The 16,018-nt window shown below is 44.9% G+C and overlaps 1 protein-coding gene and 1 pseudogene across 3 annotated transcripts in view; both read left to right on the top strand.

Annotated features, from left to right (window-relative positions):
• Window positions 1–16,018, top strand: part of Plag1 (PLAG1 zinc finger) — a 40,466-nt gene that overhangs the window by 14,358 nt on the left and 10,090 nt on the right. For 2 of the 3 annotated variants that reach the window (XM_050119081.1, XM_050119102.1), the window contains exon 2: window positions 11,171–11,275. The gene's annotated coding sequence lies outside the window, so the exon portion shown is untranslated. Of the gene's footprint in view, window positions 1–11,170; window positions 11,276–11,295; window positions 15,168–16,018 lie in introns of those variants that run through there. The other variant, XM_050119092.1, reaches the window with a different exon arrangement.
• On the top strand, window positions 616–1,446 carry LOC126514785 (forkhead box protein H1-like; annotated as a pseudogene).

A 16,018-nucleotide genomic window follows, 5' to 3' on the forward strand; every position in this document is an offset into this window, starting at 1 on the left:
CCCTGGAGAGCCAAGAAAAGCAGGGAGGGGGGAACCTTCCGGGGTGGTGAGAAGTAAGGAGGGCTCCTGCCGGAATGGGACATCTGGACCAGTAGTCAGAGCCAGTCCGGAGGCAAGGAGTGAGTGAGCTCTGAGGGAACCCGCCCTGAACAGTTCCTTCCTGACGTGTGCCCTTTTCCCCCTGAGGCAGGAGAGCTTATTGGGACTTCATCCTGTGTAGTAGCCCCCCTTGCTCCTCTTGCCTGGCTCTCTGACGGTTTACTCCTGGCATTGGGTTCCTTCCCACACTCCTGAGGTCCAAAGTGTCTCTGCCACTGCCGTTCTCCATACGCACCTTGAGCTTTGCTTATTTTTATTATATATATATGTATGTATATATAGTGGCACTGGCTATTGAATGCATCGTTTCACCCATGCTAGGCAGGCATCCTACCACTGAGCGACATCCCAGCTCTCACCCTGCTCTTTCAAACCTTTGATGGTAGCATGGCCTCAGACTGGCACCCAGCCTCCACATTCACCATCTGGTGGCCCTGAGCCCTCTGCTAGGCCAGACCCCAACCCAGGGCTGCCTCCCTTATAGCCTCAGCTGAGGCCCAACAAACCTCATTGCCCATGATCACCTTGATAATTCAGGGTGCATCCTTCCATCCTCGGGCTAAAGCTGGCCCAGATCATTCCCTGGGTCTAGGCAGCATTCCCCTTCTTCAGGGATGACTATGAGAGCTGGAAGAACTCCATCCGCCACAACCTTTCCTCCAACACCTGCTTCGGTAAGGTGCCCAAGGACCATGTGAAACCCCAGGTAAAGGGCAACTTCCGGGTGATGCACATGCCTGATCCCAGCAGAGGTGCTGTATCTTCAGAACACTGACCTGTGCCGGCAGTGGCAGACCTAGGACACACAGAGCTTTTGTCAGGGACCTGAGCCCCATCAAGCACCCGGGATTCCACAACCATCCTGGAAGGTTTCCCATCAAGTTCCTGCTAGGGGACCCAGAGAAAGAATCAACACGGTCCTCGTATATTGATCCAAGGGGGAGCAGAGGGTATACACTACACCCCCTTAACGCCTCTGAGAAGCCTCTGTGGCCTGTCTGCTCCCTCCAGGACCCACAAGAGTAGAGGGGGAGACTTCGCCAGGGGCAGCAGTCATCAGGCCTTTCTCCCTGTCCTCCGGGCAGGAATCTGGCCCCTTCGCATATTTCAGGGTTCCCCGGATCCCATGGGAGTGTCTAGCAGGCATTCGGGAACTCACTTTGGGGACAGCTACCTAGCTCTTACATCCGCATCCCCAGTGTAGTCATGCCGTTGACCATACTACCTCCCACCTCTTATCCCAGTGCCCATCTTGGGGGCAGGCAGGGACTGCTTCTCCTTCCCACCTATAAATACCAGATTGATGAAGAATCAGAGCTAGAAGCCAGTCCACAGCAACAGCTATAAAACACCAGGTACAGCCTTGCTGAAAATCCACGTTAATTGGCCTACCCCAGACAGGATTATGGTTCTGCTATTATGACAGATCTGTCCGTCATGCCTTCACCTCTCCCACACACAGGGGCCAAGTCTGGAAAGACAGTGCTCAGCACAGAGTAGTCCTTTTCTTGATCTTCTCAGGCCCTTGTGCTGTCCACCCGTCCGTTCGTCCGTCCGTCCGTCCCTCTGTCACCATGCCTTCCTGGCTCTAGGCTGGAGGAAGATGAAGCCAAAGTGAGTCCAGACTGAAGTCTTGCCCTTGCTCTGTTGCCTGGGAAGGAGGTAGCACCTTTGGGGGAAAGGGTTAAGAAATGAAAAACTGGAACCCTACATGATTTGGGGGTGATAGAGGTAGGAGAGACAGCAGTAAAGTAAAATTTACAGCATTTAAAAAAATCAACTTTGCAAGTTCCCCAGGATCTATTAAATAAGTTGCCATTCAGTGTCTTCACCTTACTAACTCCTGCTCATGTAAAATTCTACTGACTCATTACAGGATGCGTCTCCTGTCCACTGTCACCCACTGCCCACGACAGGCCAGTATAAACTTGCTTTATAGCTGGGCCGCTTAGGCAGACCACAGCGCCCTGTTTGACTCAGATGAGATTTCTCTCACACACCACCAAGTCTCGCTGCTGCTTCTGCTGTGTCCTCTCCAGCCTCCCTCGGCGCTCCTTTCCTAAGACCCAGTGGCTCCCACCAAGGGAAGCCTCGTCCCCATGGTGCTCAGCACACCCCAGCTCTGGCCCTGTTCAGCTGTACCTCCTCTCGGGAGCACCCTCCACCCAGATCTCTTCTTCCTGTGGGCTGTCTTTGTACCTAGCCTGTATTTATTTTGTGATGTTTTCTACCTTCTGCTTTTGGTTGTCAATAATGATGAATTATCGGTGCCCCTTTGTTAGCTCTTCCCCTGTAGACTATCGAGTGTTGGTTGTGTTCCCAGTGACACTTTAAGACCTACGTGAGATGACAGATATTTATTTGTCTCTAAGTTGCTTCTAATGTATTTCTTGGTACCTTTGTGCAAGAGTCGGGGACTATCTGGTCCATTAAGGGAAAATGAACTTTCTAGTCATGACCACAAGGTGGCACAGTGACTACAGCTTCCTGGTATCATTGAGAATGGACCAAGACAAGAAAAGGTCTTATCTCCTTAAATGCTCGATATGCAGTTGAAAGTCCAGAGAACTTCCAAGTTTTCAATTCTCAGTCATTTGTGGAGACAACTGTTTTCTTCATCATCTGGTGGGCCAACGAGGTGGAAAGGGCCCTCCTCCTCCCCTTCCTCTTCCTATTTTCTATTCGTTATAAAACACTTGAGTGCCTCCTCTGTGTATCCATATTCTAATTGTTAGCTGTACTGGACCTCACCTCTCCCTGTGATTTCCCTCATCTCTCCCTGTGACTTTCCTCTGAACATCTCCCTCACCAGTCTGGATATGCTGGATGGGCGTTAAGGCCACACAACTCTGGCCAACCCTTGCCTTAGCCACAGGGGAACTATGGGTGATTAGCTGGGGTGGGAAAGGGAGATAATGGGCTTGGTAAGTAAGTCATGACCCCTTGGGGGGGGGGGGTATGAAGGACCCTTTCACAGGGGCCACCACCTAAGACCATCCTGCATATCAGATATTTACATTGCAATTCATAACAGTAGCAAAACTACAGTTAAGAAGTAGCAATGAAAATAATTTTCATTCGAGAGTCACCATGACATGTGGAACTATATTAAAGGGTCCCAGCCTTAGGAAAGTTGAGAAACACTGGGTTGTGTGAAAGAGAGCCACCTCAGCTGTATGTGTTTTAACGGGTTTAATAGTCCTCTACCCAGGCGGTGGTGGCGCACACCTTTAATCCCAGCACTCAGGAGGCAGAGGCAGGTGGATCTCTGTGAGTTCGAGGCCAACCTGGTCTACAAGAGCTAGTTCCAGGACAGGCTCCAAAGCTACAGAGAAACCTTGTCTCACAAAACAAAAAACAAACAAAAAAAAAGTAAAAAGTAGTCCTCTACCAGCCACAGTTAAGCCCTGGTAAGTTTATTTCTGAATAGGCAAAATTTTTGCCCAAGTTGCCATTCCATTTCACAGAAAACCAGTTTCTGTAATTGTGATTTGGGTTTATCTGTGACTGCGATTATCATAAAACCCAAGGTACATCCTACCTGTCTACAGACAAGCAATCATAAGCAGGCTACTTCTCCAGATACCATGTTACTCTTTTGAGTGCATAAGCCTTTCATTTCATATGAAATGTTCTTTTGTTTCTGTGATGACTGTGATCTGTATAAGAGCCTGTATCGGGGAGGGTCAGTCCTTATTTCTATACTTTATCATTATTGTGTAAATGTGTGTATGATGTGGGAGAGAAGAGACAAGCATGTTACAGGACACACATGTGGAGTTGCGAGGTCAACCTTAGAGAGTTGATCCTCTATTTCTCCCTTCTACATAGTTTCCAGGGACTGAGCTCAGCAGACACCATTACCCACTGAGCCATCTCAGCAGCCCTGGTCCTGTACATATCAGGACATGGTGGGACAGCACTGTTTGCTGAGTAGCGTGCTGTATGCAATAGCTTTATATATTGAGCACTCAGGACTAAAGACTATAGTAAGCTTTCCATGACTGCCACCAATCCTGATGATCTGAATTCAGTTCCCTAGATACACATGGTGAAAGGAAGACCCAACCCTCACAAGCTGTCCTACTTCACAAATGCCACATACATACATACATACATGCTTACAGTTTTTAAAATAGGATAAACTGCCCAAAGATATACTGCTCAGGTAAGATTTGGACCAGCCTTTATTCTCAGAAGTAGGTCATCTTTGCCTCCTGTTGCTGCTTTAGCCTGAGTCAGAGTGAGAATCTGTGTTGGGGCTTTCTCCAAGTAAACTTTGAGAGGAACATCGTGCGGAGGTGAAGACCAGAAACTCGCTGTCTAAGATTATGAAATGACTCCTCCAGCATGTTTCTAGGTCACAGCAGGAAGAGGGCTCAGAGGTGTGGAGCGAACTGAGGAGACTGTGGGTGGTGGAATGGGGGCTGCCTTCGCTGTTGCTGCCCAAGCTTCAGATTGGTGAATTGGAATCCCTTTGATTATTACCTGTCAGCAAACAACAGAGTGAGCGTACAGTTTGATAACTAAAGAAAGATGTTTCTTTTCTTAAAAAAAAAAAGCTAAGCTAGTTAGAAACCAGACGGTTATAGCCAGTTGCTTCTGTTTCAGGAAGCAACAGGGGCACGTAGCGATTGGCTTTTTCTCAACAGTCTGAGCGTGGGGCCAGTATGCAAGAGTCCAGGGAAGCCCTTCAGCCATCTAATCACATAGCTCCAGGCTCCACCTCTTGGATTTGCTTGAAATATAACATATCTCCTACAGGTATCTAGTCCTGCTTCTAATTCCTCCTACCTGGATTCCTGCCCACGTGTGGCTCACACCTGTTCTTTGGGTCACACTTGTCTTGGTTCTGGAATACCTGCCCACGTATGGCTTGCACTTGTTCTTTGGGTCACGCTTGTCTTGGTTCTGGTGTTAATCAAAATAAAAAAAATGATAAATGTATAATTCAGGAACACTAAATGTCATATATTGTCTGCTTTAGAACTAGATGAAGATGCTCCTGGTGGACCATGTGTACCAGTTAGCATGGGATATCTTTCCTTGCAAGACGGTTGCCAATGAGCTCAGTCTTTAGGTCCTGCAATGAATGGGCCACAGTCTACAGCCTAGTGTAAGCTTAACGTTTAGTCCTGCGATTGAAAATTTATGTTTAAGTTAGCATACTAAGTAATGGCTTTTACTGCAGCAGAAAGTGTGTCATTATGCCTTATCTGCCAAGCGTCACGTTAGCCATTGCAGCAGTCTGCGTTGAACAAAGTCGCCAAACACAGAGCCAGTTTTATAATGAGGTAGTGAACGTCCCATGTTCACCATCAAATACTGAAGGTAAAGTCAGAAGGGTTGTATGGGTGCACCTTTGTGCAAGTATGAAGTTAAAAAAAAATCAAATTAAATGGTCATCAGAAGTCCAAGACAATTATTTACAACAGCAGTGTAGAAGCTGCACCCAGACCCGGCAGCAGACACTTCCTTGGTATTTAATAAATGGAATGAATCCTAGAACTATTTATTGTCCACAGGTCTCAGTTCCAGCTAGAGTGTATTCCTGGAACCTTGAAATCATGTGGTATGGTATGCCCGTTCATCAGCAACAGGTGAGCCTCCCTGGCTCCTCCGAGGAGAACAGCTGAGAATGTGGCCCTGAAGCCTCTTGGATGCGTGTCTTTCCCACCAGGGCTGCAGGCTTCTCGCAGCTACACTGAACTTCCTCACATGGTCTCCCCGTCTGAATGGGGAGGAGAGAGTTTTGTCATGTTGGAGCCGTTGCCCTTGTAAAGATTCCAGATTGTCCATTCTTAGAGGGTTTTCTCCTGAGAGTTCAGTGAATTCATCTGAAGATGTGTTTTTCTCTTCACTGGTATTTCCAGTACAAACACTGCCGTTCTGCTTTCTCATGACTTTACTGAGGTGTGGTCGGTGTCTATGAAGCAGACAGATAGGAAGCACACAGTATACCATTTGGACCCCGCTGTGAGGTCGTCCCTGCATCCCACACTGAGTGATCTGCCGTTCCTGCTGGCTTATTTACAGCCTTTGTGATCAATCCTCCTCTCTACCTCCTGTCTTCTCACTGGAGTGTATTTCCCATTTCCTCGACATCTGTTCGTACGAATGGAACCACACAACACGTACCTTTTCTGGCCTGGCTTGTTTCAACAAGCATAAATAATTACTTGGAGATTTATTCATGTTTCTGCAAATATCTGCTGTTCATTCCTTATTGCTGCTCCCCAGCGGATTGGGTCCCCATTGACAGGCATTTGGCTTCTATATAATTTTGACTATTCAAACAAAGGCGCTTTGGATATCCGCGCACAAGTCTCTGTAAGGATGTATGCTTTTATCTCTTGCCTAAGTAGATAGAAACGAAATGGCTGTCACATGGCAGGCGCATGTTTGACTTTTTAAGAAACCACAACTGTTCTCAAAGTGAATTGCATCATTGTTACCTTCTTTTCATTACGGGTGTGCCCACTGTGTAATACACTTTCAGAGAGGCCTATTGCACAATAACTGCCAAGCCCAGTCCACCACTTAGGACCCATGGAATGAGCTCACTGCTATTAATTTGCATTTCCCTGATAGCCAGTGATGCCAAACATCTATTCATGTAGGGTTAGTTTTTGCCATTTTTTTAATTTTTCCTTTTAAAAAAATAATATTCTATTTTCAATTATCTATCTGTGTGTTTATCTGTGAGTACGTATGTGCATGAAAGTGCAGGTGCCCAAAGAGGCCAGAAGAGGGCGCAAGATCCCCAGTGCTAGGGTTACAGGCACTTGGAAACCACCTGATATGTGTGCTAGGAACAGATTTAGATTCTTCGTGAGAGCAGCATGTGCTGTTAATGGCTAAGACATCTCTCCAGCCGGTTTATGTTTTCATGAGGGAATACCTACTAATGGCTTTCTTAGTCTTTTTTTTTTTTTTAATGCTTTTGGTTTGTTTTTGTTTTTCGTTTTGTTTTTGTTTTGTGTGTGTGTGTTTTGTATTTTGGGGTTTTTTTGTTTTTTGGTTTTTGTTTTGTTTTGTTTTGTTTTTCGAGACAGGGTTTATCTGTGGTTTTGGAGCCTGTCCTGGAACTAGCTCTTGTAGACCAGGCTGGTCTCAAACTCACAGAGATCCTCCTGCCTCTGCCTCCCAAGTGCTGGGATTAAAGGTGTCAGCCACTGCCACCACCTGGCATTTTTTATTATTGTTATTCATTTTCAATTGTTTTATTGCATCTTGTCGAGTTTTAGAAATTCTTTTTTTCTAGATACAAGTAAGGCTTTGTCTGTCTTCTACCTCCTAGTTTTCCCTTTTCTTAATGATGTCTTGAAGACTGTTTTTAAGTTTTGCTGAAGTCCAGTTTACCTGTTTGTTGTTTTAACGGTTTGTGCTTTCATTGGTGTTAGCTAATTTCCTACTCTTCACAGAGAGTTTTGTTTCTAATATTTTCTTCTAAGCGTTTTATAACTTGGGTTTTACACAGACCAAATCTTACAGTTAATCTGTGATCCAGAGTCAAGTTCTGTATATGGTTTGAAGTATGACTCACTTCATTTCTAGATATATGGACATCAAACTTTTCCAGTTAAAAACATAATTTTTGGTAAAAATAAAAATTCCTAATTATAAAAATAAAATATTTAGGTAATATAAGAGAGTGTTCAGTCTTTATCTTATCAATCTTTTATTTGTTGGTTACCTAAATACATGAAAAGGTTTGAATAGAATGCCATAGCTGGAGAGAATGCCTTGGAGGTCAAGAGACCATGTTGCTCTTATAGAGGACCAGAGTTAAATTCCCAGCACCCACATTGGGCAGCTGACAACTTCCATTAGTAAATTTGGCTCAAGTGGGGAGGTGAGGTGTTCAGTGCCTCTGGCCTCTGAAGACACACAATTAAAAATAACAATAATAGGGCTGGAGAGATGGCTCAGAGGTTAAGAGCATTGCCTGATCTTCCAAAGGTCCTGAGTTCAATTCCTAGCAACCACATGGTGGCTCACAACCATCTGTAATGGGGTCTGGTGTCCTCTTCTGGCCTTCAGGCATACACACAGACAGAATATTGTATAAGAAAGAAAGAAAGAAAGAAAGAAAGAAAGAAAGAAAGAAAGAAAGAAAGAAAGAAAGAAAGAAAGGGAAAGAATCATTTTTTAAAAAAATAACAATAATATTAAAAATTAGCATTGTATGTTTTCCCCTGTGGCCCTAATATATTAAGTTCTTTAACTGCTCTTTTCCATGTAATTTTATGATCTTAAACTTGTTAAGTTTTAATAGCTGCATATTTATTCTGTCACATGTACACTGAGAGCCATCCATTTTATTAAACATTATCAATTTTATTCTTAAAATCTATTTTGACTTTATGCCTAAGTTCTTTGAGAGAGAGAGAGAGAGAGAGAGAGAGAGAGAGAGAGAGAGAGAACTTTAACTTTCAAAAATAATTTGTCAAATCCATGTATTTGGATTTTAAAGAACTTTCTGCATTTCCACAGTATATTCCAGAAGGATTCAGCAGTTTAGTCTTCTGTCTTCCACCAGCAGTAACTAAAAGACTGAGTCCTTTGTACCAAGTTCTGTTTATTGTTTTGTGAAACGGGAGGATGTCCTGACTTCCCTGTTCTTCCTCCATCTACTACCTTGCTCTTTATTGTTAAACTACAAACCGGGCCCTTCTGCCCAGCCATGGCCAGCATGAGGAAACTGATTTTTTTCATTCTGGGACAAGAAAAGATCAGCAGATGAACATACACATCCCTAGTCAATATAGGGAAACCAGTTTTCTTACTGCAAAGTCATCTGCCAGTCTTCCTTGGGTCCCCTTCTGCTTGCCACAAGTCCTTCCCTGTATCTGCTCACACTCAGCCTTCTGATCTTTCTGCTGAGTCTCTCTTCTTCCTCCCTCCCCTCCCCTTCTGGGATGGCTAGTGTTGGTTATAAGCAAGACCTGGATCATCCAGGAGACAAGCGTGGGGCATGCCTGTGAGGAGTCCTGTGGATTAGGTTAACCGAGGTGGGAAGAGCATCCTAAAAGTGGATGGCACATTCCCTGGCGTGGGTCCCAGAGTACATAAAGAGGGAGTGCTGAGTACAGCATGCACTGGGGGCAGTGGGACCAGCCTTTTCCAGCTGTGCTGCCATGCACCGCACCTCCAGCTGTGACCCAGAATAAAGCATCCTTTAGTTGTTCTATCACGGCGCTTTATCACAGCTGTAGAAGAGTAACTAACCCTCCTATCCTATCCTCCCCTCCTTCCTCCTCCTCTGGTTTCCTCTCCCTCCTCTTTCTCCGCCCTTCTTGCCCCTCTCCCCCTTACTTTTCCTCTCTTCTTTCCCCCTCTCCTCCTGCCCTCTCTCTTTCCTTCTTCCTCTCTTCTGTTCTTAAATGCTACAATAGAAAACATCGTCTTGCTGGAAGCCCTTCACCACCAAGCAGCCAGGCCTCTTTTATGCTTCCTTGCTGCCCCTCCTCTCGTTCTTTACCCGGCCTCTGCTGCCCATAGTTTTTATTGCTAAAGTTAGTGTCCTTCTCCCCAAATGGCTATTGCTAGACAATGTTTATGAGTTGTTCTATGGCTCTTAGTAGAACTGTTTTTGTTTTACTACCTTTTCCTTCCTTCCTTGTGAGATTCTGTGGTTTTATCTCCTAGTGGTAACTCTTAGTGGTGTCCAGTTGGCTGATTGTGTCTGGGCACAGGCTGCGCTACCTTGGTAGCCATTGGTGTCCAGTTGGCTGATTGTGTGTCTGGGCACAGGCTGCGCTACCTTGGTAGCCATTGGTGTCCAGTTGGCTAGTTTTGTGTCTGGGCACAGGCTGCGCTGCCTTGGGCTCCCCTCTTACTTATCTTACTGCTTTGACGACGCCAACACAGAAGCAGTCTCTGGGGAATGTTCCTTTTGCTAATTGTCACCTTGTCTTTGGGCCGCTCCTCTGGTCACAGCTTTCAGTCAAGAAAGCACATTCTCCTCCTGCCTCCCCAAGTATTTGTCGACCTCAGTGCTTTCATGATGGCCACGTTTTTCCAAAGCCCGTGATTATTTCATTAGGACACACATGTGGCCATATCCACAGCATCAGAACTGCACTGTGCTTGTTTCAGAAAGTGTGGAAGCTGCATTGCACTGCAATTTGAGGTCATCTTAGACCCCGCGACCGGTGTGTCCAACCTGGCAGACTCCGGACGCACACACTTTTTTTTTTTTTAAGGGAGAGGGGTCTTATGGGAACATTCTTCAAGCAAGTCATGAAAACTGAATAGTATCTCTTCCTCCCGAACTTCCCGTGTGCCTTGTCCTGTAGAATACTGTTTGTCACTAGTGCCCACCTCATGGCAGTTTGCACAGTCCTGCAGGACAGAGGTCGCATCTGTCAGTGCCCAGGTAGGGCAGAGCAGTACTGTGAATAGTGGGTGTTGGTCATATTTTTTACATCAGTGTCGGCCACTCATCTTAATAGGGCGGTCACTGTGTGAACTGGACTTTGGCTCTCAGCTCCAGATAGGAAGCAGATGGTTTTTCTGTGTAGAACTTGGAGCCTCCCTTTTCTGTCTTGAACATGCTCCTGGAGGTCTGTCTGTCTTCATAATTTGCAACCGTGGGGTACCAAGGCTGACTGCACATGTGGTGTACTCGAGAACACATTTCGATTTTTCTTCCTATATTGTTGAAGGTGGGTCTGGCCATCAGGAGTTCGCACCCTTTGTGCGATCACTTCACAGGACATGGTTTTTCCTTCGTCTTTGCTCAGAACAAGAAGGGCATGACAAAAGATTTCTGTGATGATGTCATGGAGAAGAATAGATGTCTTTAGAATATAAAAAGAAAATAAATGATCAATTTGAAAAATATCAGCAAATTTATAATATAGCTGAATGAAGTAAAAAGAAATCATCTAGATAACTGTGGCTCAAGTTGTAGATACTCATTTGTGTATATTCATTTTCCAACTTACTATATTTTGTTTTACATTTGCTCCCAGCAAAGAATAAGTGATAATGAATGACAAATGCACCGTAAAGCAGATCAAGCCTGCCTTTTGGAATTCCAAACTAATTCTTCTTTTCTTCCTAGGTTGCCTCTCAGTGCTGCCTTGGTGGGATTGGGCACCCAGAATGCTTCATTCTATGATGATCTATTAATAAGGTGACCTTGGTAGAGTTTGGAACAGGGCCTCAGGTAGGTGGCTTTTATCATTATATGGCATGATTTTCAAAGGGATCAGTGATTCCTGATCCTTAATTATGTGAGCTATCATAGTAACAGCTTTGGAAAGCATGCCACGTAATAAGCCTGCCACGTAGGAGCTTAGGACTTGCAGTGTTCTGTGATCTGCAGGACTTCCACTAACCTGTCATCTGGACAAGGCAGAGAATGCATAGCTTCTGCACAGCCTGTTTGTGTCTCCTCTCAGAGAGCCCACAGAGGGTTAAACTATGCCCCAGAACCACTGTGTGTCCCGTCTGCCGAGAAGTTCTTACAAGCTGTGTGCAGGTGGAGACGCACATTAGGTGTTAGGTAGGCTCTCCAGAACAGGGCTGATGCCAGAGTGCAGAGCCCAGTGGGACCCGAGCAGCTTCCCACCACTGCCGGGAAGAGGACACACGAACACATCTAGATTCCCCAACTGTAGTTATAACTCAGTGGCACAGAATCGAGGTATAGCGATATTGGGAACCTGAGTACAGCTGGATTTGAGCCAGGTAAGTCTGTCAGTGGGACCTTAAGCCCAAGACTGGAGTTCAGAGTCTCAGACCCCAGGAAAAGGAGCCTGGAAAAGGAAAAAGTGGTTACTCAGTGGGTTCAAACTCCTAAAAGTCATCTATGGCCAATGCCCCCCCCCCCCCCCCCCGAGAAACTAGGCCTTGGACTGAGAACTAAACAGAACCTCTCAGAAACATGAAAAGAACTAACCGTCCAATTAAAGGGTCATAAACTAATCTTATGGAGAATAAACACTTAAGCTTGAGTTAGCATAAAATTTTAGTCATCTCTACACTGCAGATATTTTTAATAAAAGTGTTAATGACTGTTTTGATTTTGTGGGATTATCTTTTAAACTGTTATTAATGATGGAATTTTCATTGATAATGATAGGGACTTTTAGTTTTATTTATTTTTTGAAAATTTTGTACATGTACATAATGTACCAGACCCACCCATCACCCCAGTTCCAGTTCCCCCTAGGACTTTGAATCACATCCCTCCCACCTCATGTCCTCCTTGTACAATTGTGTTATTCTAACTGAGTTCTGTTACTGTGGAGCTATTTTTAGTAGCTAGAGAAAGGAAAAATACTTACTTTTTCTCAACCATACTGTTTATACAAAGCTTACCTTTTTTGACTTTCTTGTATTGTGATCAGTTGATTTTTTTTTTCCTTTGATATTTACAGTGGCATCCTCATTCTTAACCTCACATATAGAATATTCTCTTTAAAGGCTTTAGAATTCCACTTGAAACGATTTTTCTTTGCATAAGACTCTCGTTCATTTCTAGACGATGCATTGTGATCAGCACAGGGCACATGTGCTTATGCGTACAGGGGCAGAGCGTGTGAACAAGGACGGTTTCTGGGATGTCCACTGTTTAGTTCCCAGCCCGCCTGGTCTGAATAGCATGTGCCTGAGTCCCCTGCTTGCACTCTTGTCTTCTGGGGCCACCTGCTGGGGTGCAGAAGCAGTAAGGCTCCCCAGTGGCCTCCAGCCATCCTGGACACATCCCGCTCACCCCTCTGTCAGAGCACACTAACCATTTCACTGCCTTAGGTTTTCTCTGGTCGTGCTTTGCAGCTGGCCGATGTTTCCAGAGCTCACAACATGCTTCCCTGCCTGCTCTGCTTCTTGCAATCCCTTACCAGGGACTGCAGCTCTTCTCAACAAATATTTATCAGATAGAGCCGGGCGGTGGTGGCACACGCCTTTCATCCCAGCACTCGGAGGCAGAGGCAGGCGGGTCTCTTGAGTTCGAGAAACCCTGTCACACAAAACCCCAAATAAATAAAACCCCAAATAAATAAAGTTTATCAGATGACCACAGCATGGCAGGACACTGGCTAGGTCTCTTGATGATGTTGCCTAGCCTAATCCTGGTCATCTTGGAGATGTGGGAATACAGAGAAGTTCTGTTTCTAGATGTGATTTTAGCACAGACTAGTGGCAGGGGCAGAGGCTTTCGTGAGGACTGGGTTCTGTGGCCATGCATTTTCTTGTTCCTTGAGCCTCAGCATGCAGCTCGGGTAGCGTTCATCCCTCCTCACACTGCACGGCCGACATTTACAGTGTGCGCTACCTTGATAGCTTCAAAGTGATTTCTCACGTTTTTTGTTTTGTTTTGTTTATTTCAAGACAGGGTTTCTCTCTGTAGCTTTGGAGCCTGTTCTAAACTCACTTTGTAGACCAGGCTGGCCTCAAACTCACAGAGCTCCGCCTGCCTCTGCCTCTAGAGTGCTGGGATTAAAGGTGTGTGCCTCCACTGCCTGGCTTCACTTACATTTTTATAACTAAGATTTTACTTGGCACTTTTCTTCCGTTCCATCTGATCGCCACCTTTTCCTGAGCTTATCTGCAGATTTGCTATGCGTGCCTGAGAATCCGGACATGAAACCTGGATTCTGTAATTTGAATGGCATTAGGTAACTACTCATCCTAGAAGACATACTCCAAGTGGTTCAGAACATCAGTGTGCTAGGGTAGTTCATCATCACCCACCCCAGCAACACATGCAGTTAGCGGTAGTGAGAATGAACTCAGGAACGTGACCCACGGGCCACCGCCTTCCTAGTGTAGCTGCATGGCCCAGAAAATCCTCCAAAAACAGCTACTAGTATTGATTAAACTTTCTTACTTTACATTGTTCTAATCGCGATCGGCTGCCCCTCCTGCTCACCCTCCTCACTTCCCCTTCTGCAATTCCTCTTTTGTTTCCTCCACGCAAGCACTTATGTTCCTACACCAAGTGAGACATGTCTGGCATGCTCCGTGTCCTGGTTTCCATTTCATAGAGATGTGCAGTCACAGAGATCTCCCGTACACGTAAGACATGCATGCTGACTCCTGAGTCACAGCCCATTCATCTGCTTTAACCCGCTGGCCCTTCTCCTCCATCATAAATAACCAGGGCACGTATTTGTGAATTAAAAAGCACATTTGCTTGACTTTCCCGTGTTCCTGGGTGTCTGCGGTTCTGTGTGACTCTCTAGAAAGAAGAGTAGTGGTGGAGTTTCTGGGAACTCTGGGGTGTCAAGTTTGAGATCTGTGGACGTTGCCCTCCCTGTCCTTAAAAACAAAAAGATAAGCCATTTCCTTCGCCTCTCTAAGTTTTTGCTCTATATTAAATATAGGATGCGTCTAGATATGATTAGGGCTAATTTTGTGGTAAAGTTGAAAAAGATTGTCGTAGAACTATGTTTTAACAAATTACTCAAAACAAATAGAAAAAAATCAAATGTAGAAAATTTTCAAAAGGCATCCTTAACTGTATGATTAATTGACTGGCATCTAATGTAGCTAAAAGTAAGTGTTGTGATTTTGCTCAAGTATCATTGCTGAGTTCTTGATGACCCGAAATTCAGGTGAGTTAAGTACACATCTTGGCTGTGCTCACTGCTTCACCGTGGGCTTGCTGCTCCTCTGTCCCCTGTAGAGATAATTCGCTCCACCTGAGCGTCTCACCATCTTTCTGCTTCAGGCCAGGTAGCACAGGTACCAGGCATGTTTTCACTCGAGGAATTTTTATTAGGAGTGGGGCTGGACTGATGTTCTCTGCTCATGCTAGCTAATTCCATAAGGATCTCATCCACTAGAGCATGCTGGAAAAGGTGAATATTTCAACCAGGTTTTAAGTTATTATAAGTGCTAGTATTATCTTGGACTGGAATGTGTATTTGCTGTCTTCTGTCTGCTATGATGAGCAAGCCTGCAGGTCATTATGTTAGTGGTAAGCACTTACCGTTTTAATCTTTCTTGTTCATTCAACAGTTACTTTACTGTCATTTATGGGAAACAGCAGTGAATAAAACTGGCCTGACCCTGCCCCGCGCTGCCTACAGTTGATTGCTCATTCTCTGAAGGTCTTTTTTGTTCGTTTGATTTTTGCATTTGTCTTCTTTTTAATCTTCATTTTTTGACAGTTTAATATGTGTATAGAATGCATTTTGATCATGCTCACCTCGTTGCCCTTTCTTAAGTTTTGTAATTCAATGTAGTTTTTATTCTTCTCTCGCAAGGGACTCTGTAGACGGAGAGCTGACTGCCGAGAACTCCCAAGTTAGATAGGATTAATGATGTTTTAAAGCAGTGCTCCAAATATATGGTATGCCTCCTTCAAAGTTGAGTTCAGTTATGTAATCTAGTTCATCTCCCGTTCTTCAATATTTTATTATTTTATCATACATATAAAGTATTATCGCTGCTAAGTTTCCTTCTGTGATCCACCCCGTTCATTCTCTACGGAAAGTGTTTTAAGCACATGTTGACATCTTTCTGAATTGTGAGCCAGTGGTTTGTTATGATTCTTAGCAAAATCTCTGGCTTTTTAAAATGAAAACATTATCAGTGCAGGTAAGTGTGGCTCAGGCTTTATAACTGTTGACAAAGCAACTCTCAGAACTGTGGGATTCAAAATACAAAAACTGTTTCAACATCTCATAGAAATCAATTTCAGTAAACCCTCCTGATGTGCGATTTGTTTGCTTGTTATTTTTCTTCATGAGCCACTATTTCCTCAGAATAAAACAAAACGTAAGAAGATGAACTTCCGTGCCCAAGCATAGACTCTTCCCCCAGCTACCGCTGCTATCTAAAGCAGAAACCTGCCGGGTAGGGTGGAGGTGGAATCAGCAGGGCTGGGCGTGTTCTGGAGTCACTGGAGGGCGGTGTAGCGTGGGTGTACGTGCTCCCCACCTTCTACAATCCCTCAGAC

This window comes from Alexandromys fortis, unplaced genomic scaffold, assembly GCF_014885135.2.
Source record: "Alexandromys fortis isolate MF-2015 unplaced genomic scaffold, M_Fortis_MF-2015_v1.1 scaffold_18, whole genome shotgun sequence".
Classification (NCBI taxonomy): domain Eukaryota; kingdom Metazoa; phylum Chordata; class Mammalia; order Rodentia; family Cricetidae; genus Alexandromys; species Alexandromys fortis.